The sequence below is a fragment of the Euprymna scolopes genome, chromosome 3, assembly GCF_053919585.1.
Source record: "Euprymna scolopes isolate OS-2025 chromosome 3, ASM5391958v1, whole genome shotgun sequence".
Lineage (NCBI taxonomy): Eukaryota > Metazoa > Mollusca > Cephalopoda > Sepiida > Sepiolidae > Euprymna > Euprymna scolopes.
In genome coordinates this window covers 42,048,921-42,075,837 of record NC_136484.1, presented here as the reverse complement: position 1 = coordinate 42,075,837, position 26,917 = coordinate 42,048,921, and the positions used below count along the sequence as shown (strand labels likewise).

Sequence of the window (26,917 nt, the reverse complement as noted above, 5' to 3'; positions counted from 1 at the left end):
TGTCGTTAACCACTCGACCACCGTCATCTCCCACGAGTCTTACTATAATCCTTGTAAATTCCTGCTACCGACCAAAGAAATAATTTCAGCGTTTTAAATACTGAATGAAATATATGAGTTTCTACCTTTAGAAACGATTTAGTTAATATATGACGAGAGTAAAGTTTAAGGAAATGCAAACAGTGGATGTTATTTTGGAAACGAAATAAACCGGAAATGATTTTTCATTTTTTTACAAGAAACGCTCGTCTAGCTGAAAAACCCTAACCCTAATTCCCCCCCCACTCTTTATCTTTGCCTAAACCTAAACATAGATTCCATGAACAAAGCTTCTTTCTTAGAACTGCACGCCTGTGGAATTGTCTTCCGTTTTCCTGCTTTCCAGCTGACTACAATATGGTTGTCTTCAAGTCCAACGTAAACAAGTTCTTGATGAGCCGTTCCACTTAAGTTAACAAATTTATCGAATTTCTATTACTAATGATTACTATATTGTCCTTGTTGACTACTGTACACTCTTAAACCTTATCGTCGATTGGTCTCTTGGACTTGATAAGTGAGTATGCCTATGTTAAAAATAAAATATTGGATTCAAATTTTCAGAAGACTAGATGATGATATTTATAAATCAACATGATTCCTTTCATGCACAATATTTGGGTAATAACGATTTTTCTAGCAGCTGATGGGCCTGAACTTCTTTTAATCCAAACAAATCACGAATGGGAGCTTTATAATTCCACTACAGTCAACAGCTGTCTTTCTTTACTAACTTCGCACCTGCTAGTAATAATCTCTATTAAGAGATCATATCACATATAATTGAATCATTATGTAAAATCGTGTTGTAATATTTCATAATGGGGTATGGTCCGCACAGTCGGGAGATTCTATTTATGAACCAGGAACTGATGAATTAATTCACGTTCTGTTACCAACCAATCAGAAACCAGAATTGCTCCATAAATATTAAACCTTTCTGTAGCAATTTCGCACATGTTTTCTTCGTGTTAACACGGGAAGAAACTTTTGCTCTGTGGATTCCAACTCGAGAACTGTCTACTACAAACCAGTCACCTCACAGGACTTGTGTAGAACAACGAACCATCGGAAACTGTTCTGAAACTAAACATGGCTTGCACTTCTAGAAATCGTAAATAAAACAAGGCTCTATAACCAACGAGGAGTGGTTATGTACGAGATATTTTAAGACATTGTCAGGGTCAGAAGAAAAATAAATGAAAAAAAAAACAGTCAATTTTAAAATATTGTTCGTACTGCAATATCAAATAGTTCTTTCTAAGAGATTTCCAGAATCTTAAAACTGTAAAACAATCCTTTCTAATAAAATTCATTGATCATAATACTAAAAAAACAATTAAAGAAATTCCCAAGATTTTAATACTTTGGCAACAGACGATTTAAAACAATTGTTCAAACTCTTGATCAAAAAAACTTTTGAAGAAATGGTTTATTCAGCAAATTTTCGCTTTCAAATGAAAGATTATATCCAGTTTGTTTTGAAGAATTTCTGAACGCTTTCATTTTTTTTTTTCCTTTTTCATTTTGAAAAGCTGATCATACAACACACAGTAATTGTGTTTTATTGTTTTTGTGTCTGTTTTGCTTTTTAATTTGTTTTCAGGGATTTTACAAATCATTTAAAAAAGAAGAAAAGTGTTTTACGTAGACATAATTCTTTTGAAATTGTTGACCAAATATAATGCAGGAAAGAAAAAGCTACAAAATTCAGATAATTCCAAGTTTTTCTTTCTGCAATTCTTTTTATATCTTCAGAGAACAAATTCATGGTTTCACAAATGCATGTAACATGAGCGTATCCCGGCATGCATCGGTTTCATACGTAGTCGTGATTGTGTAAGCATGTTAAACAATATCATAGAATCATTATATTATTTTGTTGCATGTATGGTAGACTCGTTTGTTTTTATAAGAATTTCCCTTTGATATTCAGTTAAATTTCCTTGTTGGATCAAGTCATTTTTTTTTTACACAATTTGTTCACCAATTTCAAGCATCGGTTTTGCTTTTGGTGTATATTCAGCCGATTAATTATTTAATCAAGTTGAACAAAATGAAGTGTTCCTTTTTAAAAAAAAGCATTGTAAAATATTTTGTAAGTTTATTTTAACAAATAACGAAGAATAAATATATACAACGATTATAGTGCATGCATATATATATATATATATATATATATATATACACGTGTGTGTATGATGAGATGATTCTAATATTTTTACCGGTTCCGTACTAACTTCCAGATTCCGATACAATTACCGATTCCGATTCTTTATAAATCTATAAATATTTAACTATAGAGTTGTTATTTTTCCCGATTTTTGTAAAAAATAAAAAAAAAAAAAAAAAAAAAACATGTTAAATATGCAGATATTTTCCTAAACGTAAAACTACACTTGTGGATGATTATCTATCGATTTTAGCTTTAAAATCAATAAATATTTATTATTTTATCATTATGACCAGCAATGGAACATTTTTTCTTTATATAAAATAAAATAAAAAAGACAACTAAAAGGATTGTTTCGGCATCGGAAAATAAGCATCAATTTTTCAGATATCGATTCTGATACCCCCAGATTTGGCACTTTTTCCGATTCCCCATTCTGAGTAATCGTCCCAACGCTAATATATATATATATATATATATATGCTAACTTCTACTTAACTATTTTTAACGCATATAAATCCGATAGTGACTCTGTTGCTATTTGATTAAGGTTTGGTTCTGTGTAGCTCTAGATCAACCTGGTCAGAGAGGAAACTTTACCTTCTCTCTGAGAAGGGGTTAGTTTAATAATAAGTAGATGAACCGTCTATTGCACAGAATGCCGACAGGGATGCTTAGGAATTTTTATAAGCCAAACTGTTGTTATCTTAGTGCATTGGCTTATCAGAGCTGTATTTAACTTCTGGGAATTAAATGCTATCAATCGAGTTTTGACATGAACTTTTAGAATATTCTTTTCCAACAAAGATTTGTTTATGAAAAGCGTCAATGTGATTGAACGTGGCTGTATATTCACACTTATATTTGTACATGTTAGTTAAAATAGTACATATATACTAGCACACCACACCGCCTGGCATTGACCGTTCATCAAATGTGTTTAAACACGATATTTTAATTTATACAAATTTTATATGTATTATCATTATAGTGCAAATTCTGTATTATTATATTGTTCCAATATATAGTTGCGATTACAAACGTTTTTTTAAAAAATACGACAGTACCATTAGCTAGAATCGAAACAAATATTTTGCAATCCAGCATTATTCGTTACCATCTGCACTAGCAATAGGTCAATGTCAAAACTTAAAAAATTAACCGACTATAACGTGAAAATGTATATTTGTGCATGCGTAGAAAAGCGCTTAAAGTCGACTTAAACCTGCCAAATTAATTTTTTAGAATCTTGAACCCTTAGCAGATATTTTACCTGCTTAAAACAAAATCGAAATTGCTTCACATGTCCGAATCCTCTACATACCAAATTTCAAAATTGACAGGGTAGTTTGGTAGAGAACGTTCTGCACACACACACACAAGGTGACTTATATAATGTGTGTGTGTTTATGTATACAAATATATTTATCTTTATATAAATGCAAACATTGAACTCTACAATCGCCAACCAAGTTTCTTTGAAAAGTTTTTAGACATTATACTACTCATTTCCTGTTTTTCTCGGGAATCATGGAAGGAGAATATCGTTACTCGTTTATTCCATGTCACTCACTGATTGACTATTTCTAAAACACCTTCTCTTTAACATTGTTACCTTGTTTAACCAATTACAAACTTATATCTCACCTCTTTAGTCATAATTCAACTGTAAAGCTAACGAATATTTTATATCCTAGAATTTATGCTCTAACGACCACTTTGTGCGTAGTATTATCGTGAGTAACCACGACCTCCGGTCCTGGATATGGCCTAAAACTATATCCGATGGTGAGGCCCCAGCTTGCGGGCCTTGGGGAGTGTGGAGCCGTCCTTTAATTGTCATTGCTCCCAGGTCCACTGTGACCCGGATTGGTAGTACCTGTTAAGGTCCCAACTATGGGTTAAAAAGAATTCGACTTAAAAAACAAATATACTCCATTAAAAAATCGTTCTTCAAAATCACTAGATTCGGCATTAAATAACCTGAAAAAGGTTGATATGCCGTAAAACAAAAACAATCAACCAACCAACCACGACCTCCCTAAAGCAGGCCTGTTCACTGAAAATGATTTCATTCAAATACGATCTATCGAACAGTCAGACTGTCGATAATGAATGAAAAAAACATTAGAAAACTTTTAAAAATCCATTGAAAAAGAGAAACATAAGGAACCCTATTTACACTGAACTGAACTTTATTCCATATTAATTAAAGGAAAAAAGAACAGGAATTTATTTTAAAATAAATATTGTGTGTTGTTTCTATATTAAAAAGTAAACAAACATCACGTTGTTTCATGGATTTTTAAGACAAATTCAACAGTACCCTTTTTTTTTAATACTAAACTAGGTCGAAGATGAAATAATTTACGAGTGAAATTATCGTCACCATATGTCTACATGTACTGTGTAAACGTTTTTATCAAAGAGGCTTGTTTATCTTCTTAAGCGTGATTTATTACCAACAGCTCTGACGTCAACAGGCATGTTTTACGGAGGTCGTGGTGTAACACACAATGAACCAAAAGAAAGAAGCATTGGTCAATTGGGAAGAAGCAGTTGGATATATATATATATATATATATATATATATATATATATATATATATATATATAGTTATTTCACACAAGCTTTTTATCAAAGATAGACGTAAAAGAGAGATCCAAAACATGTATCGTGCTATTTAATATGACATAGAAAAGGGATAAAACCGTAGACATAATTACTTAATAGAAAATGCATTGAATCTTAATTACAATAAAAAAAAAAACATCACATATGTTGCTGAATTTATAAATAAATTAGCAGGGAGACACGAGGTTGCCTGGGATTGAATGATGATCAACTCCTATATTTTTATTGTCATCGAAATCTGTGAAATCGATTAGGAGGAAGCTTCACATGCCTCCATGCAGTAACTTAGTCTAAAATATATGTTATTGTACATTGCACTCTAGAGAACCCACTGTTTCTCTTATTAAATTATTTTATATAAACTTCTTTCCAGTTAACGAAAAAAAAAAAGAACATTAAGAAATTTACGTGTGGGATTTGAACCACATCATGCAAAAACAAAAAAATCACGTAAATTTCCAAGTCTTATAAAATTCTTTGCAATTAATGAAAAACAAAAAAAGAAATTTATGTGCAGAGTTTGAACCTATAGACCACGTCATACAAAAAAAAAAAAAAACAAAAAACATGCTATCAACTTACCCACAGTAGAATTTTCACGGCTCGTTGTTCTATCATTGTTGCTAAGCAATGACATGGAAAAATGGCTTTATCGATGATAGATAAATTAAAATAACGGTTTCGATTATCGGTAATTATCGGTAATATTCTGAGACAAAACTTAACTAAGATCACTCCCAAACTTATACACTAAAGTTCTATAAATTTTAAAGAAAATCTGCTCAGCTGTTTCGGAGTCTATAAGGAAGGAACGAACTCACACAGACAAAGTTGCATTTGTATAATTGTACAGATGGAGATATTATGCAAGAATAATGTATTAATGAATATGACCTACATTTTTGTTGGGTATGGTCTTCTGAGAGTGTAGACAACTGCTACTAGAATGCATCTGGTTGACGTGGCATCAGGGTTCATAAACCCATACAAATGTGACAGTCTGATATAACACGTCCGACAGCCTTTAAAGACCAGTCAGAAATGAAAAAGAATTAGCTTCTTTTTGAATTTCCCATGTGTAGAATGTTTTTCTAACGAATATTTCAAGGGAAGTAACTCATATCTCCGTCCAAGGGAAATAATTCAATTTAATACAGAAGCAACACAATCACTAGTTTTTGGATCTATACCTAACAGACGGGCATTCAATTTTATTTATTCGATTAAAAATATGATTGTGTAATGATTTGATGTAAACTTGATGCTGGATCGTGTAATGCTACTTTTTTTTTAGTGAAGTCATTAAAAATCTGTTTCATCCTGTCTCAAGCTGTGATAAAATATTAGTCATTTTTTTAATTCATTTATTTTTCAATTACTTTCTTTTATTTTTTTTTTTAAATTGGAGCATAATTTTATTCTAAAGAGATTAAATTGCAAATTAAATTACTATTTTTATTTTTTATTAACAAATTATTTAATGATTTGAGAGCCGACATTGAAATTGCTGTGCCAAGCGCAGACATTTCAATGTTATCTGTTAAAAAAAAGGAAATGTTTGATTTGCAATTAAATTGTTATATTTTTTTAATCAAGTATTGATCCATCAAAGTTGAAATGGTTTTAAAATATTATAATGCTTTCTTTGAAACTTCAACAGATAGTACTGTCCAACACTCCAAAAAGTACAGGACATCTGTGATCATTTTTATATGCACAATGGCATGGAAAATCCATTTCTGGCCTTCTTTTTAGCGAATTTGGTACAGTTTTTTGCAAAATTGTAACTTTTGAGAATTTTCTGGAGAATCTTCATGGTGTGAATGGTGAACGTTGCGAGAGATTCCATCATGATACTTCAGTTATGGAGAAACATTTTAAAGGAAAATGGAACCCTGGCATGTTGGCAGTCTACTGCAGGAATATAAAAAGGGAGGATGAAACTGAAGAGAAGAGGGCTAAGGGAACAAATATTGTTTGAATTGAAAAGTCTGTCTTGAGTTGAAAGCCATTTTAGTTTCAGAACAGTTTCTGATAGTTAGATGTTCTATACAAGTCCTGGGGTTGACTGGTTCTCAGTAGACAGTTCTTGAGTTGGAATCCACAAAGCAAAAGATTCTTCCCATGTTGACATGAAGAAAACACGTACAAAGTTGCTACAAAAAAGGTTTAATTTTTATGGAGCAATTCTGGTTTCTGATTGGTTGGTAGCAGAACGTGAATTAATTTGATTCGTCAGTTTCTAGCAGCACCGTTTATAAATAGAATCTCCCAACTGCCAGGGACCATACCATTGCAATATTTTTGAACTAATGTTAAAAAATATTGCAATATTCTTTGTTTTTTATTCGATAGCAATAATAATAAAATATGATTTATAGTAGACTAAGGAGGTTATCGCCCTTGCCCGGTCATTACATATGTTTAAATTGATGCAAATTTCGTATTTATTATTGCAGTCAATTCTCTATTGAATATAATATTTACCTAATATATAGTAGTGATTTCAAAAATTAAAAAAAATGGACTTGGATGCTATCAACTAGAATCGAAACCAAAACATTTAAGACTCCAGCCGCATCTCCTACCAATGTAGCTATCAAGAACTAGGTTAGAAAGATTTAATATCAAACTTTAAAATATAAATTCAACTTGGGCATGCGCAGAAAGAAGTAAAAATATATCAAGTTAAAATGAACATTTTGCTTTCAACTTGTTGATATGACTGTACGCATGTTTCATCCATCCAAACAAAGATTTTACTCGTTATAAGCCATCTTTGGTGTATGATTACCATTTCCTGTTTATTTATGTGACTAGTAGCTTATAAGTTAAATATTTACACGCAGAGAGTCAGGCACACTCATACATGTACTATTTTATTTATAGTGTCTGAAAATGGTGCTTCTGGTTCTCAACCGAGTTACATGTAACGTTAATATCGGTTCAGTCTTGCTTCAATATAAACTGTTGATATATGTTCTTTGGTTTACTTGACATTACTGAAAAATAAAATAAGCTATAAAGGTTCACCAAAATACATTAAAAAGAAAAGAAAGTCATGATTAAAAAAAGGTTGAGAACCATAAAGGTTAATTTAATATCCGGATACATTTCTTACACACAGAAATTTAAATATAATGTGAACAAATTTCTTGCTCCACAACTCTCCACTTAGAATGCTCCCTATAAATCTGGCTCTAATCACAGGAGCCCCTTACGTTTGTAATGTGTCTTGCTATCTATATTCCTATAATTTTTTTTTTTGTATTGATATTAATATTAAAAACCTTTTTTTTCTATTTATTTAAAAACAAAATACAAATTTGTTATGTATGGGTTGTGGAATTACATTAACTAGCAGAAGATGTAGCTAATTTTAAACATTCATTCGGTTCTCTTATGGGATGATCATCTTTAGTTAACTATTACATGTAATTATCTTCATGCAGATGTTCTACATGATTAATATTTGCGTAAAAAGGTTATTGTAAATACAAACCTCTTTCTATATATATTTATGTATGTGTATATATATTTGTTTAAAAATTTTTGTCCTACTAAACTCCTCTCTCAGTTCAGATTTTGGTCTGCATACATGAAACTTAATATATAGAGTATTTGAACTCATGTGAAACTTTATATTTGCGTTGTAGCCGGGGGGAAATAAGTGCAAAAGTGTGAAAATGAAAAAGAATGGAATTTGCCAGGTGAAGGTCGAACGGCAGCATTATGAATATGCATACGTAACGTAATAGCTATCGGTTCATGTTTTAATTTTTAGCCTTGCAGCAAACATGTCTTCATAGAGCAGGTATTAACGTCTAAAGAAAAGTAAATCGTAAACGAAAAGTTTTGGTTTTGATTCTCAATGATGGCGCACGAGTCATTTTTTTTCCCCCCTTTTTCTTTTTAAATCATTACTATATATTGGGTCCAATATAATCTATAAATATAAAAGCGAAAATGTACGTATGCATGTATGTATGTATATATGTGTGTTCGCTTTTTCTGTATGTCTACAAAAGGCTTTTTTCAGAGAAGCGGTCGGTCGCTTCACAACTTTTTAAAACTTTTTATATCACATATAAAGTGTAATATCTCACAGTTAACAACGAAGCTCACCTGTCTATTTAATTTGCTCGATTTCGGGAAGATAAATATTCAACATTTGTCGCTCACCGCATGTGGGTTAGTCTTTTTCCTATAACATCTTGGGAAAATACTATCCCGCAGTCAAACTTGACCTCATAAACTCATTAAAATGGACACCTGCCAAATCCTAGTAATTAAATAAATTCAAATGTGTTTCCATTAGCATCTCGCGATGGGGCAATGGTTAACGTCGCACGTTTTTTTTTTTTTCATATTTTAATTTACAACTTTGCCTCAAGGGTTCGGATTCGATCCTCATACTTACTTTTTTTTTTAACCCCCCCCCCAACCCACCCCTGGAGTTTCCTCACACACCTCCAAACACCCGGGCAACGCCGGGTACCCCTCGCTAGTATTATAATGAATATGAAATCTGCATTAATCAAAATATCATATTTAAGCATATTTTATGACCGGGCAATGCTGGGCGGCCTGCTATTAGATAAAAGTAAAAGAAAAATTTCTTGTATTTTTGCGGATTGAGGACTGACAATTGGTCAACTGCTTTTATTTTATGTATCAACGCATCCTTATTAGAGGCTCTGTCTGTCAGTCAATCATACTATATTTTCATTTGTAGATGGGTTCATCCATTTATCTCTATAAAAGGCTCTTGCCCTATGTCAGTTGCTGGATATGTTATCTGTAGTATTTATCTGTATTTTTGGGGGAGGAATACCGTCTATAAGAAGTTGTTTTTAGGGAAATTAAGTTAATTTGTTGTTTATAATATTTAAATTGGTTTCCTAAGATTCTTTCTCTTTATTACGTTCTGTTACAAGGTATTTTGTCAAACTTACGAGCCATTATCGAATTTAAAGTCACCTTTTTATTACAATTCCGAGGGTACACCAACTCGCATTTAATTTTTTATACATTATTTGTTGAGTTACCTCGCTCCTTTGCTCAGGATTAAACTTAGAACTGAAGAGTTTTGTGGACAAAAATTGGTCGTTGCTGAAATTCGAAACAAAAAATAGCAGAGAAAGTAGACAAGATAAAGATAAATATATTTATTAAAATGTTAATACTGGAAATGCATTGCAAACTCAATGTGTTTACAGCCTAATTAAAATACTAACTTATCACCTCTAGATGTCGAAAGGAACCTTCTTTCACATTATCAGATATCTCGATAATACCAGTGGCTTTTACTTTCATGCCACCAAAATTGAGTGCTTGGTGAATGGGAAAAAATAATTATCTCACGCGATCAAAGAGGGTTGTTTTATAAGATAAGGGAGGTAATCTATTAACATAAGACAAGGGGAGATAATTTGATAACACAACAGATAAGGCTAAGTTAACTATTGTCTTAGTTTTTAATCGCATGCAAGCGACTCTATAAGTCATTCCATCGATTGGTCGGTCGGTCTGTCTGTCCTTAACACTTTTGTGCTTGGCCTTTTTGGTTAAGATCAAAGGTCTGTTGTTAATAGATGCTGTTCTTAGCTTTTTAAGCTTTTCTTGGCCTTTTGGCCAAGATTGTTATCTTTTTTGTTTTTACACGTCAATAAAAAATGTTTTAAAAATTGGGAGTTACTAAGACGTCCCCCAATATGAAAGGGTGAATGCGGTATTATGGTGAAGATACTAGCTGGGAGAAACTTTTGACTTTGTTTATTTCTGGAGTGACAAGGATGACCAACGACCCCCAAAATCCCCCCTTTTGAGTTGGCCATGTGCCTAAGTTTTTTGTTCATCGTTGATTTTTTCTGTATTTGTTAACATGAATAAAAGATTTAATATCTGAAAGTGTGGTATCTGTTCCGGCAGATACTGCAAGCAAAGACCATATGTGGGGGCAGACCCACATATAAGACCTTGGTGAATGTAGGGGCAACCCTTTATACCAATTGTCACTATCCAGCTCCTCTATTCCCCGGGGAGTTGGTCCTCATTTCCCTTCACTCCTCACATTAAAATTGGCCTTGTGCCTAATTTGCTCGGTGGAGGAGCAAATAAATACCCTTTTCTTGGCCTTTTGGCCAAGATCAAAGTGTAATATCCGTTCTTACTACATGGTTGGTTGGTTGGTTGGTTATTTTTGTTTTACGGCATATCAACCTTTTTCAGGTTATTTAATGCTGACTCTAGTTATTTTGAGGAACGATTTTTAATGTAGTATATATATATTTTTTTTTTAGTCAGATTCTATTTAACCCATAGTTGGGACCCTAGCAGGTACTACCACTCCGGATCAGAGTGGACCTAGGAGCAATGACAATTAAAGGGTGGCTCCACACTCCCCAAAGCCCGCAAGGTGGGGCCTCACCATCGGATATAATTTTAGGTCATATCCAGGACCTGTTCTTACTACATGCTGTACTTATTATGATATAAAGTGGGGATCACTTTTCTGTATTAATTTAATGTAAAATGATCACCCACTATACAACGAGTCAGTCTCAAAGCCGATGAAGTCATTCTCTAGATCATCCAAGTTGTTTTTGAAGGATTCCAGTTATTTTTTAAGCATTCAAGTCATTCTTAAGGTCATTCAATTCATTCTTAAGTTCATTAAAGTCATTCTAAGTCATTTACTTTTTATTTATTTAAGTCATTTCAGCCCATTTTTCGGTCATTTTAGTTTATCTTTAAGAATTTCATGTCAATCCAACATTCACGCATTCATTCATTACACAAGAGCATGCGACTAATGGCTATCGGCCTTGTTTTTATAGTAATTCAAAATAACGCACTTTAACATCTAACGACTAGAAAATTGGCTATGTTTAGGTTACATTTGTGTTGTGAGTTCAAACCCCAGAAAAGGTAGCAAGACGATTTAACAAATTAAAACAAACTTGTCACAGGGTATGACAAATGGAATGTAATCTATGTAATAGGTATAGGCTTCCTTCAGTCTTGACAGACTATGGATACCCAGGGTAAGGGTGCCTGTGCATGAAATTTTTGTGGCAAGAGTTGCGCAATCTCCAACCACACCTCTCCTGAATCGACATTGTTTAATACCAGTGGCAAGTGGAGGTTCAGGACGACTGGAAACAATGCCGAGATAAGCGGAAAGCACATACAGCGCCTAGAATTTCCAAATGGTCACCCATCAAGTACTAGCCAGGCTCAACGTTGCTTAACTTCGGTGATCTGTCGAGAACCGGTGTGTCAACGTGATTATGCCGTATATCTATGTAATAGGGTTCTTATAAATGGGTAAAAAATTCTATAGTAGTTCCTGAGTTTGACACAAGGCACGTGAAGATGCCGTAGAGCAAAACGGTCAAAATGTTCTCAGAGTAACAAATAAGATGAGGAAAGCCATCTAAAATTATAAATAATAATTCTACTCTTAAGTTTGATATTGAATTTTCATCTCTGAACGTGTAAATTGAATGAACATGTCTTGAAAATAACCGTTCTTTTTGGTGTTTCCGTCTTATCTGGCCATATTGTCAGAAATTCATTATCATGAATAAACATCAGTACTTTCTTGAAAGTTTACAGCATTACAGTCTTTTATAAAATATTTTTCTTCTTTTCTATTTAATGTCAATAAAATTAAATATTTGTTGTCAGAATAAATTTAACTGGCGGAATTTCTTTACACGTTTGTTGTCGACTTTTATTCAAATTCGTCAATTCTTGCATGAAATTAAATCATCAGAGACAATGTGAACTTTTTTTTCCTAAAAGTTAACTTTATTTAAAAAAAGTTTTTTTTTCTCACTTTGAACTTTCACAAGAAACACCCGTCTAGCAGAAAACACTATCAATAATCCCCCCCACCCACTCCTTATCTGTGCCTAAACCTAAACAGGAACAAAGCTTCTTTCTTAGAACCGCACGCCTATGGAATTGTCTTCCGTTTTCCTGCTTTCCTGCTGACTACAATATGGTTGTCTTCAAGTCTAACGTAAACAAGTTTTTGATGAGCCGTTCCATATAAGTTAACAAATTTACCGAATTTCCATTACTAACGATTACTATATTGTCCAATTGTCTACTGTACACTCTTTAACCCTTATCCTCGAGTGGCCTCTTGGCCTTGATAACTGGTGATGCTTACATAAAAAAAAAACCCTCCTGATATTTAAACATGTGCAACACATTCAACATCCCTCTGGAGACTTGCCGAATTAACCATTCTGTGGGACCGTCTGATTTCGCTTTTATAATAATTCATCAACACACCATAACCTGACATTTCGCAGCAAGTCCTCGGAACATTCATACCAGAAAGATCAATTAGAAATAAGTCCTACGCCATCCACTATGATTATGCAATTTCTACAGCTACGTACCTAGAAAACAGACATATTAAACCTGAAATAGTGGTATGGGAAAAGAAGCAACCTTAGAAAAAGTCAGTGTCTCCACTGATACTAGATTAAACAGAGCTGAGAGAGAGAAAGAAGCAACCTTAGTAGAAGTCAGTGTCCCCAATGATGCTGGGTTAAACAGAGCTAAGGGGAAAAAGGTAACAACATACCAAGATCTTATGTACGACATGAAAAGAAATTGGAATCTTAGGAAGATCTCCATTCCAGTATATATATAAAAACTACCGGAGTCATGAAAAAAAAATTCAAAACTACCTGGCTAATATACCCGGTTAACTAAGTGCAATAGAGATACAAACAATTGCACTTAAAGGGGCAGTTAGAATCTTAAAAATATCTTCCAGTTGAGATAGCAGGCGAATGTCTGGCATCTGCTAGGATGTCGTATTCCCAGCAAAAACGTATGCTTAAAAATATTGAAGAGAAAACGCATTTATTATATCATTAAACTACTGAGTCATGGCTTACTAGAAACTTCAAGTTTTTGCAACATTTTAATATTTTCTTTGTTTATGTTCAACATTACAACTGAAACTTTGCCTATGAGCCATACCTAGTTTTTTTTTTTTTAACTAGGGAGGGAGGTCACTACTTATCAAGGCCTGAAGGCCATTCTAGAATAAGGGTTAAATGTTGGGTAGATGATGAGGCAGCAAGGTCATAGTGGAACTTCGGTTAGGACAGATTATCTAATAGAACGGCTCAACATTGGATTTGCAGACAACCATGTTATAGTCAGCGGGGAAGCAGACCCGCGGTTTTGCATTCCACAGACTGACATTTCTAGGAAAGAAAGTCTGCTCATAAATTTTTTGTTTAACTTTAGGTACAGATAGAGAATAAAGAAAGTTGTTGGCGGTAGTTGCAGCTATGCATCTATTTGTTGCAAACGTTTTAGAGGGAGGAACTACAGATTGGAGCTCAGTCGAGCATCTGCCATAAAAGTAACGATAGAGCAGAGGTAGACTCGCAGCACTTCATTTGTAAGAAAAACGAAGAAGGGATGCGAAAAGGTCACCAGCCGCTAAATTTCAAAGACGGTTTTCACCCTGCCAAGACAGGAAAAGAGTGCTCCAACCCATATATGGCAAGAGGTTTAAATAAAAGGTTTACAGTCGATTGGCAGTCATAATATTAAACGTAAACACATGTAGTGGTATGGTATTAGGTGTGTATTTATGAATTATTATTCAGATGAAATCTGATGGATCGGGGAAAATGGTTAATCCATAATACTTTTCCCCACTCTTTATCTGTGCCTACATCCAAACGTAGATTCCATGAGCAAAGCTCCTTTCTTAGAACTGCACGCCAGTGAAACTCTCTACCGCTTGCCTGTTTCCCACCTGACTACAACTTGGACGTCTTCAAGTCCAACATAAACTAACTCCTGACAAACCGCCCCCTTAAGTAAGGCACTCTATCTAAACCCCCAATACTAATAATTACTACAATACTATCTCATTGATTACTGTACACGCAATAACCCTTATCCCTGAGTGGCCTTCGGGCCTTGATAAGTGGTGAACCCCATGTAAAAAAAAAAAAATACTTCTGGAAACAGAGGCGCTGCATCTGTATTTCTACGAGTGCTTTTTGTTATACCCTTTATTTTTATGTTCTTTTGTGTAGTGGTAATCCGTTCTAATTTATGAAGAAAAAGAAATAATTGTAAGGTTTACCTTGGCATCATTCTGACATTTGGGGTGAAGATTAAAGAAGTATGTAAGGATTCTTTAAATGGAAACTTTTTGATATAATAAAACGCTCAACATGCAGGATACTGATAATAGAAATATATATATACTGGTGTATATAGATTCATTGATCAATTTGAAACAAGGGAATACAATACAGTGTTTATTGGTTAGGAAATAGCTTTCCCAACCAATAAACACTGTATTGTATTTTACTAGTATCAATATATTTCCCCCTTTTATATAATACATGAGAACAATTGAATTTAAATTCTGTAAATCAAAGTTTACAACAATTTATTTTTTGACAAGGAGCACAAAGAAAGATTTTTCCTTATTCCAATAAATTTCAATGAATGGGTCATATCCTCAGAAGAATATCAGATGTGGTTGGAGATTGCGCACCTCCTGCCTAAAAAATTCAAGTACAGGCATCCCTAGTCCATAGTCTGTCAAAGACTGAAGAGCCTCATATATATATATATATATATATATATATTTGTAGTCATCGACATACAGTCCTGTTTCGTTGTATCACAACTCATCAGTGCCGCTAGACTAGCATCTCTCCCAAGCCAAGGATTGAACCTAAAACCGTCATGTTGACAGTCGGCAGTTCTCCCACTCAACCATGGAACCAACGCCCGTAAATAACTCGTTGGAATGTCTATTTGAATAGACACCCGCCACCACTTTTATAGTGCTCAAATATATATATAGAGGAGCATATAAAAACGATAAACAACCACAGAATTCGCGCATAAGCCTGAAGAATCCTAGAGTGGATGAAACGTGGAATATTCAGTGTAGCTTAATCGCCATATACATTTTATAACTTACTATATATATATATATATATATATATATATACCCGCGTGGATAGTATGTTGCAAATACAAAACACACATGAGTAGTCAGGAAAAGTGTACAAGAGTAGGAGGTTAGGGTTAGTAGGAGGTAAGCATGGTTTGGTTTGTTTTACGGCATATCAACCCTTTTCGGGTCATTTAATGACAAATCGAGTTATTTTGGAAATAGTATTCATGTTGCATCCAGTGATTTTGTAGAAGGTTTTTATTCTTCAAACTCTTTGTATCTTCAGTCACTAGTTTGCAGTGTTTGGTTTGATTGTTTTATAGTGGATTTTATTGTTTTTGTTCCTACCCTGCAGAACATGAATGAGTTTTGCAATGGGAGAGGGAAAAGGGTTATAATATTAATGTTTGGTACACTTTGAGTTAGAAAACCAGTCAGGAAGTGGGGGAGATAGAAAGAGGAAATGGGAAGAAGGAAAAAGGGGGGAAAGTTGGTTTTTATTTTTGGTTTTGGTTTTGCAGAACATAATCAAGTTTTACAAAAGCACCAGGGTAAGCATGGAGATAGCAGAAAAGTGGTAGGAGATTATCAACAAAGTAGACAGGCTGTAGGGAGATCGCAATAGTAGTTTTTTTTTTTGTTTTTTTTTTACAATGAATTCACCACTCATCAAGGCCTGAAGGTTATTCGAGGATAAGAGTTAATGAGTGTAAGGTGAGACAATAGTGCAGTGATTAGTAGTGGTGGAAATGGGGTTGAATTTGATTATTTAAGATGGGTGTAGTGTGCGGATGAGAGTAAGAGGTCGTTATGTAGCATATACATACATACATGCATATGAGGCTGAAATGGAAGATGGTAGTGATGTTTCAAAGTTATGAAATGTCTTCTGAATCGATATAATTATTATTTTCTTTTTTGTAACTGAATTTATAACCATAATGCTCTAGAATCACAAGTTCGATGATAAGCTCGTTTGCAAATCATTCTGGGTAATTCTTCTGATAATTAATGGCACTAATGACAACTAAATACATTATCTTTCTCCTTTTTACACGAGATTTCTCATAATTTTCAAATGACTAATCATTTAAAGAAAGAAGCCAAAAAAAAAAAAATTTAATTTTTTTTTTTTTTTTTTTTTAGAGAATGAATACCATCTTCTTTTCGACTTGCCATGTGTTGCAAGCAAGTGATGTATATTAATGAGTTACCAAGGAAACGCGAATTAGTATTCATCATAACTGGGTGTCGATCTACAAATCATTCCGGAATGGTTATTAACAAATGTTTTCTGCTTTAGAGAACACCAGAATTAGTGTAATTATTAATTCCCACTTCCAGGCGAAATGAAAATGGCATTATCAATGTTTATCTCTACGTTAGTAACAGTTGTGTAACCATTTCTCGTTGGCCCGTGTACGTGTGCTTCTGTTTCTCGCCCGTTCGTAACTTACAGATTATTATTTCTTTTATTCTCTACTAGCTTGGTTGCCCGGCGTTACCCGGATGTTTGTAGGTGTAATAATAATGATGATAAAGTGGTAGTAGGCAGGCAGGCTCGAACCCGTGATACGAAGGCGGAAAAATAAGTGAAAGAAAATCTGACGTCTTACCACTATGCCATGACACGGCTGGATGTGTTAAGCGTTCAAATTAAACATAGTCAATCAAAAAGATGACTTGCGGAAATGCCGTTGCTTTTAAACCTCCCATGAAGGTCGTTTAAAATGTGGGGGAAAACCATCTAGACCAGAAAAGGGGGTACTCTGGCAGTATCCAAATAAACAGTAATTGTCTCAGTATGAAGGGTTTCCCCTACACTGACCAAGGACCAATTATGGAAGGCCGGGAGTTGGTGGTTGTGTTCGATTAGTTTCACTTTATTTATATGAAAAAGACGAACAAACACTCGAAACGAGGGAAGTTTTTAAAACTCAATCAAAAAAAGATAAATACGATATCCGTTTGCGAATCTGAGATATTACGATCTAGGAAGTATAAGAAAACTTCTACCTAACCCTAACCCTAACCCTAACCGATGCGAGAACCCCCGCCCGAAAAGCCTTTCATGGACATAGACAAACGCTTGCGCCTGTTTTACCTTTATTAATTAATTATTAAAACCAAAAATGCAATACTGTTGCATAATTGGTCAGAGCAACCCAGAGTTAGCTGGCCGATTATTATGATGATCGTTATCGATATTTGTAAAAATTGAACAGAATGTTATCAAAGCAAGAGGTACTTTTTAAGATGAAATTATTTACATTAAAATAGTTTACAAGAATATTAACTTGGTGAAAGGAATGTTAACTAACATAAACAAAATATGTGACGAAGGTGGATCATCCGATTTGTGTCTTTGGTCACGTGGAGTTAATGATGTAACGAGATAGCTTAGAGATACACGTAAAGAGATCAGTTTTATACCCAACACATTAGTGGACAAATGGGGGTCGTGGAAGTCAAAGGGGTGAAACCGCAAAATGTGGATTTGTACAAAGCGTGCCTAAACTTCGAGAAGGAATCCAGCATAGAAATAAACGATTATATCTAAATATAATTCGAGTCTTGGCGTCTCCTTTTTCGAATGAAAAACATCTTTAATTTCAGGAAGCATGAAAATAACTTTGTGAAGGTATGTGCTTTCTGCTAGTGACCCTACCAACAATTTTATTCGTCCCTTTAGTAAAGGCTGTCTGTATAAGTTGTTAGTGTTAATTATTGTTATACACACTGTTATGAAAATATCCAGACATGAACACTAGAGACAATTAATAGACGTTATACACACATCCAAGAAACTAGACGATCACCTAATGTTAAAACACATACACGCATATATATATATATATATATATATATATATATATATATATATATATATATCGACACGCCACAACATTGAAACAGCCGTTATATAGACCACGTTTATATAAATCCGTTATTCAAGTCTTTATTTATGATATTTTTTTTTCTAAAGCTAAAACACCAGTCGCTGCAAATATTTTCCAGAGTAATTCAACATAAATGTCCGGAATGCAATCGAAATGCATGTACTGTCATAAATATATAAAAATGCTGGATCAAGTAAACAAAACTTACTTTGAGAATTATTTTGCACTATTTCAAGCAGGTGGGGCTTGTCAACTTTGGATGGTAATTCGCCTAGGAGAAAGCAACTCTGATTCAAAACCTTCGCTGCCATGCAGAATTACACCGCCAGGGCAAAATCCAAGAGAGTAAACTCCAACAGAAAATCCGGAGACAGAGTCACTAAAATGGCCTGAATTTATATTGTCATCACCGGCAACTCTTGCGGTGCAGTTCAAGCCAAACTGTATCGATTCAGTCTTTCCCTTGGATCCTTGAGTTTCGTAGAGAGGTGGGGGGACTGCTGCCCGTGCAGCAGCTATGTAGCTCGACTGTTATACCATCGTCTTCCGGTTGCCAAAAAGAACAATTTTGCACTCAAAATGGTGTCAAGTATCATGCTGGAATAGCTGTATGTTCAATCCCATCTCAACTGTTACAGAAACAATATCTGATGACACACAATCAATGGTGTAAAAATAATATATAAAAATTAGGAGCCAGGTCGATATGTCATCCAACTTTGAAGCCCTGCCAAGAGAGAGACGAAATTTCAATTTCGAATCTTGCACTATGCATGTGTATCTTTTTATACTTCAAAGTCGAATGAAGAGTTCATTCTCACGTGTTGCTAGTATAATTCAGAGGAGATAAATTGAATAGTGTTCAAGGGGCATAAATCTGGACATAATGGAAGATCCAGGCGATTTTAGTAGGTAATTTGTCAAAAAATTGCATTATTGTCTGAATTACTAATGTTGAATGATTTATTTTCAACGATTTCAAACAATCTAGGTGAACGTCCTTGCCTCAGGATTTTTCTGAACACAATGCAAAATCTCATAGTTCATCATATCGGAATGAATGTTGGTAAAAATTGATTTTCATGTCATTACTAGCAGGCCGCTTGGCGTTTCCCAGTCGTCAGATACAATTAAATATGATATTTTAATCCATGCAGATTACATATTTATTATTATAGAAACAATTCTTTATCGATTATTATATTGAACCTAATACATAGTAGTGAAATAAAACTAAAAAAAGTTATATATATTATTTGGATGCCATCAGCTAGAATCGAAACCAAATCATATAACTTTGCACCTGCATTCCTTAGCTTCTGAACCGCACCCATATATATATATATATATATATATATATATATATATATATATATATATATATATATATATATATATACACGGCATAATTCACATTGACACATTGGTTCCCATAAGATCACTAATGATAAACCTGGCCAGTGTTAAAATGGGTAACCATTTTGGAATTACAAGTGCTGTATGTGCTCTCTGCTTATCTCGGCTTTGTTTCCAGTTGTTTGACATTTCTCCTTGCCACTAGACTCAGATGCTGATTCAGGAGAGGTGTGGTTGGAGATTGCATACCTTTGCCTCACAATTACATGTGCAGCTACCTTAGAGAGGGGTATCCATTGTCTCTTGAGACTGAACGAGGGTATCCATATATATATATATATATATATATAAATTAATGTCATCCATTTTTTAAAAGATAAAATCGACAGATCGTTGCACACAAGATTCAAGCAAGCAAGGACGATCAGACAGTTTACATAGTTTTATTATTATATAGATTGTTATTATATTTATATTCGTAATACAAACTGTTATAGATGAACTATTATCAATTACTATCATCGTAATTATTATCTTTACATAAGACAGTCATATAATAAGCATATTGTGTGAAGATGAACTTTACCTTAGAGCAACATGGTATTTCAATGGAAATATAAACATTTATGTTTTTCGCCTTGGAGTGTAATTCGATTGTGTTTCTGGGGAAATAAAGCCGTCATTGATGTCCTGAAAGGATCAATTTTATTGATCTTAAACTGATTGTTCAGCCGCTTGCAGCAGTAAAAAAAAAGTTGCCACGTTTAGCTGAGTTGAATACACCAAAATGAAATTCACTTTTCTTTTTTGCTGTTTATTTTATTTAGTATCGGTGTCGTTCTCTGTTCTCTCTTGCATGCAGCTTAGATGTTATCTGCTATTTGAATAACTCCATTTATCTTTTGAGATGCATCCTTGCATTTCAAAGAGAGGCTCTGTCAGTCAATTCACCTATTATCCATCAGTTTCAAATACCGTTTAACTGCGACAAATTACGATACGAAAAATGGCTCTCGTTGGTTCTGTATTCGTGCGATATTTAAGCACATCATTCGAGCAATCTAGGATTCTTATGCCAAGAACTGCAAGAAGCAACCAAGTTTAATTTAACGAGTTACTATTCTGATGTTTTTTTTTTATTACAGCGAAATTTTTGTAAAAAAAAATTTTTTCTTTCAGACAAAGAAAAAGACAAGATATTCTAGTAAAAAATATAATAAATTTATAACTTAAAATATTGCAGCATTAAGAATAGATTATATAATGCTAAATTGAATTTTTCTTTTTTTTTAATTCTTAATGCTGCAATATTTTAAGTTACAAATTTATTATATTTTTTACTAGAATATTTTGTTTTTTCTTTTCCAGTTTTAACAACTAGTCCTTTTACTTTTCCACGTTTAATCTTAACCATATTACTTTTCATGCCCGCATTTTTCTACGTAATTAACGTATATAACATAGGAAAAAAATTTATATAATATATATTAACATATATAGTATAGAAAACATTTTTATTCTTTTCATGTTTGGCGTGTAATCTTTTAATTATTCTCATAAGTCTGGAAAAAAAAACTATTTTTTATCGAAAAAAAAAAAGATAAAAAGGCCTGCAAAGCAGTTTATTTTAAAACCTGTTGTTTCTCTGTCGTGCCTTAATTTGTTGTGCCTTAATATGTTGCAGAGAAATAATAAAACCTGTTTTAAATAGCATTTTCCTTCATCTTTATCACTTTAGTTTGAGATGGCATTGTAATCGCAAAATACCAAACCATCTTTGCCTGTTTTTTATGCTTAAGTTTCAAAAAAGGATTTTACACAGTTGTCCATGCTTAGGTTTGAACAGGTATTTTAATCGCAAAATACCAAACTATTTTTGCGGGTCTGTTTTGCTTAAGTTACAAAAAAGCATTTCACACAGTTGTTTATGCTTAAGTTTAAAGTAGCATGTTATTGTTCTGTTGTGTTTTAGGTTGAAATAAAATTTTCGTTAGTGTGTATCGCTTAAGTTTGAAATACCATTCTCATTGAATTATCAGGTTTGAGTTAGAAATAGCATTTTCGCTAATCAGACCACTCTAAGCAAGGAATAGCGTTTTCTTTAGTTTGTCAGACTTAATTTTGAAATAACATTTTCATTGGTCTTTGACACTTAAATTTGAAATGGCATTTTTATTCTGTTTTTTTTTTCTTTTTTTTTAACACACTTATTCACCCCAAACAATGGATTTTGCCACTTGGAGGTAAGGTGGCTACTATTTATTTGGGATCATGCCTACAAGAGAAATATGTAGGGAGTTGAGCAGCTAGATGTCTCCTTGTATTACATTACACATTTCTGCATGTTGGTACAGTCAGGGGACAGGAATAGCAGTTCATAGGAAGAAACTATAAGGTTTTTTAGCCTCTAGGGTCCTCTACCAAGACCGTCTTAAAAGACAAGATGGCCGGTGGGCAAAAATAATTTAATCTGCTGACGTCATCACGGATAGTCCTTAGTTGCTTGACACCGGTAGTCACCGGTAGTCACTCGTAACGTCTTGAAGTCAGTGTAATATTTCTTTTTTTATTAAAATGCCTTCACGGTGCACCGTTCCAACTTGCCGAGGAAATTATCGTAAAGGACCAAAAAGTGACAGTATTTTCATTTCCGAAAGATAAAGAATTATAATGCAGTAAAAAAAAAAAAAAAAGATTTTACACTATCTCCATTCAGCAAAGTAAGTTTTAACGTGCTCCCCCCCCTGTATTTAACACGATGTAACTATAATTTAATTCAAGATTATCATCGTAAATTTTTTACGATTCAAAAGAAGAAGCTTCAAATAAATTGCTAATATTAAAAAAAAATTTTTTACAACATACAAAACTAATGAAAATGCGAGACAGCATCGACTCTTTAAAACACGTTCTTTTGAAGAGACGATTTTTTTAAGCTGTTGACACACATGTTTTAAAAATCTAGCAAAAATTAATTTTCCTGAAATTTTTCAATATTTAAAAATAAATTATGCCGGCTGATAAAATTTTTAAACTTTTTTTTAAAGCTAGAAAAATAAAATTTAAAAATACTTATATATATATATATATATATATATATATATGAAACTAAACTAAAAAAAAAAACAACGCGCGTTCACTCGTGGTCTTACGGTTCATTTCATTAACGTAATTGGATTTGTATTACTGTACACATAGATTCGAAAAAGTTGTCAAAAAACAAATATATAACAAATAAATGTTATCAAAGGCAAGATAAGTTACTTTTCTACCAAATATTTTTCGTGTTTTTATTCAATGTAACATGTTTATTCAGCTCGAAAAACATACAGTGTTTACCGATGTATTCGAAAATTCAAGATGGCGTCTGATTCTCTCTTTAACACGGTAAGTTTGGGATAAGGTGTTATAAATAAAAAACTATACAAAATACTATTAAAAACCCGCCGAATATATGTCAACCTATGTCACGGTAACATATATTGAGCGAGTTTTTAACAGTATTTTATCCGGTTTTGTATTTATAACACCTTTTCCCAAACTTACCGTGTTAAAGAGAGAATCAGACGCCATCTGGAATTTTCGAATACATCGGTAAACACTGTATGTTTTTCGAGCTGAATAAACATGTTACATTGAATAAAAACACGAAAAATATATCCAGTTTGGTAGAAAAGTAACTTATCTTGCCTTTGATAACATTTATTTGTTATTTGTTTTTTGACAACTTTTTCGAATCTACGTGTACAGTAATACAAACCCACGTATTTTAACAAACTGAAAATATGGATATAAAAAAATGATTTTGCATGTTATTTTTGTTATGTGGTGAAATAATCTTAAATAAGAAACATGATTTTTTCTTTAGGTTAATTATTTTTTTACTGTGCAATATTTCATGAATTTATTAAAAATATTATTTTTGATTTTGAAAAAATATTGTGGTTCATTTTGATTAAAAAATATTCATTTTGATTTTAAAAAAATATTGTTCATTTTGATTAAAAATATTCATTTTGATTTAAAAAAAATATTGTTCATTTTGATTAAAAAATATTCATTTTGATTTAAAAAAAATTAATTTTGATTAAAAAAAAATTCATTTTGATTTTAAAAATATTGTTCATTTTGATTAAAAAATAGTTTAATTTTAATATTTGTTTATTAACTCATATCAAATGTTTTGCTTGTGTTCTGCTTCAAATATTCATAATCTTACATGCATAATTTTCATTTAATTATATTAAATAAACTTCAAGTTTATTTCAAATCAAATCGTGTTCCTTCACTTTTTTAAAATGTAATTTATAAGTAATTAAAGAACGCATTCTAATCTTTAAAATCTATAATACAACGAAATATTCAATTGCTTATAATATACTTAAACAAACAACTTGTGTTTTTTTTTTACTATTTTTTTATTATTAATATTAGATGAGTTTCAGTATAAATCATCGTGTTCTTTCTTTATTTCAATCCAATTTTGAAGTTTTGTAACGCTGTCTGTAAAAATTACTGTTCATTATTGACAGTCTAAGAGTTCCACATATCTTGCTTGTTGGGACCTCGGCGATGACGTCATTTTTTCAGCTGGCCGGCCATCTTTATAACGAAGGCCACGCCTCTACTGTGAAGAGATGGAGTTTTTTCTGCTTGTTGGAGAGGGGACACAAGTACTATAAGTTCGTAAGAGCACATTCTATTTAAAGTACTTCTAAAACAGGCACGGAGGTGCAACATTATGGCGACTTAGTTTGAACTATCCTTTTCATGCTTCTGTCATATTTAAGTTAGGAATACCATTTTTTGTCAGTTCTGCATAAATAGCAGCTTTGTTGATCCATCACTGCTTAGATTTGAAATACAAGGTACCTTCAAGAAGTTTTCAGATGTTTTCGTATGGGCACTTTTATTGGTAGTACACATGAAATTCTAGTCCCCTTCGAAGTAATCTCCTCCGGCTGCAATGCACTTGTACCGTTCCAGCAACTTCTGGAAGACTCCATGAAAGTCCTCTTGAGTGAGGGTGTCAATAACCCTCGTCACAGCCTCTTTCATCTCCTCAGTAGTCTTATATCGACAGCCTCTGAGGTTTTCCTTGAGCTTAGGGAGGAAAAGGAGCAAGATTTAGACTCTAGGGAGGGTGGGGAACTGTCTTGATGCCCATCTTGCTGAAATAGGCTGTTGTAAGGATGAAGCACCCTTGGGGCAAACTTTGCATCTTCAGTTCCTCACAAATAATTGTATGTACAGTTCCCACTGATATCAAACTGTGCACTTATTGTCCCTATAGACACACGACAATCCTTATCCATGAAATTCTTTATTTGGCCAATCAACACTGTAATCTTCACTCCTGCCACACCTCTCATCATCCGGTACAGATTCCCTGCCTTTTTTGAATCTCTTATGCCACTCAATAACTGATGCTCGATTCATGTAAGGTGGTCCAAACGCAGTCTGAAGAATTCCATACGTTTCTGTGCCATTTTTTCCAAGTTTAAAACAGGATTTTATTGCATATCGTTCTTTTAAAACGTCCACACGTCCAGATTGCATTTTTGAAATTCACCAGCTGTGACAATCAGGCTTTAGTAGGGTGTATTATAATTTCTGCTATAGCTGTTCATTTGAACGTGAAATCATAAAACTTGGTCATTTATCTCATAAGATGTATAATAATAACGTCCTGAATTTTCAAGAGTCTATGACAATTTTAAATATCTGTACAAAGAAGTTATTCTCGTTAGTTTGTCATACTTAACTTTGAAGCAGCATTTTTGTTGATCCGTCATGTTTAAAGTTGAAATAACTTTTTTGTTGGTTAGTCATGTTGACATTAGAAATAGATTTTTTTACGGTTAAAGTGCACTTTGAATGGACGTATCTTAAGAATATTTATGTTTGCGTTTTTTGTGTCTTAATTTCTGCCCTTGTGACTTTGCATAATGAATCTGTAGAATTGGTTTCGTTGCTTCCAGATTGAAAACTTAATATTTTGACTCTTTACTTTTTCATTCTGACTGCTTCTGGCAATTTTGCAGAGATTATATATATATTTTTTTTTCTTAGTTTTTCTGTTTGTTTGTTTTCTTTTCTTTCCCTTCCTTTTTTCTTTTTAATTTCCTTCTTCTTCTTTTTTTTTTCTTATCTTTAGTTGTTCCTTGAAATTCGTTCTCTTTCGACTTGAATTTTATTTACCAATTTCGCCTTTCCTTCGCGCAAATATAATCCTGTTATTGTTTAATGCGTTGCGCTTATTTTTCGTTCTTTTTTGCCTCAGTTTCTCACTTGACTTGTTTATGTTTACAATCTCTTTGTTTGATCACAAGGTTTCAGTTTTCAACAAGTCACAAAGACATTCTATATACACTTATAGGTGATGTCTGTCCGTTCATTTGTGATTTCGCTCGCTCCTCCACCAGTTTCTTGAGAAGTATGAACCGGTGACAGATCGGCGTCCTGTTCCATGGATGGATAAGGCTATCCATTTCACTTACTGCTATAAAACTGAGCATATACACCTAACGTAAGGCTAAGGAAGTAACAACTATTACTACTTTTAAGCTATTTGGCTTTTTGGTTAGGAGCAAAGTGTAGTATCTGTTCTATTGTGTACTGTCCTTCGACTTTTCTGTGTTTAATCAGTAAACTAGAAATCCTTTGACAAATGTTATTCACAGTTATTCACATGTGCATATTATCAGCATTTGTTAAAAGTGCGACCATAAATTATATAGATGACAATATTACAGAATTACACAAATTTGCTTTTTTAGTTTTAAGAAAATCTAACTAAAATCAGACATTTGGCCACGTGGTTGAAGCTAGTATGTTGCAGTCAC

The 26,917-nt window shown here is 33.3% G+C and overlaps 1 protein-coding gene and 2 pseudogenes across 9 annotated transcripts in view; 2 read left to right on the top strand and 1 right to left on the bottom strand.

The window, feature by feature from the left end:
• Positions 1-26,917, top strand: part of LOC145254621 (receptor-type tyrosine-protein phosphatase epsilon-like) — a 732,106-nt gene that overhangs the window by 179,606 nt on the left and 525,583 nt on the right. The gene's annotated exons all lie outside the window — the stretch shown is intronic.
• On the top strand, positions 10,970-11,117 carry LOC145264763 (U2 spliceosomal RNA; annotated as a pseudogene).
• On the bottom strand, positions 12,034-12,150 carry LOC145265609 (5S ribosomal RNA; annotated as a pseudogene).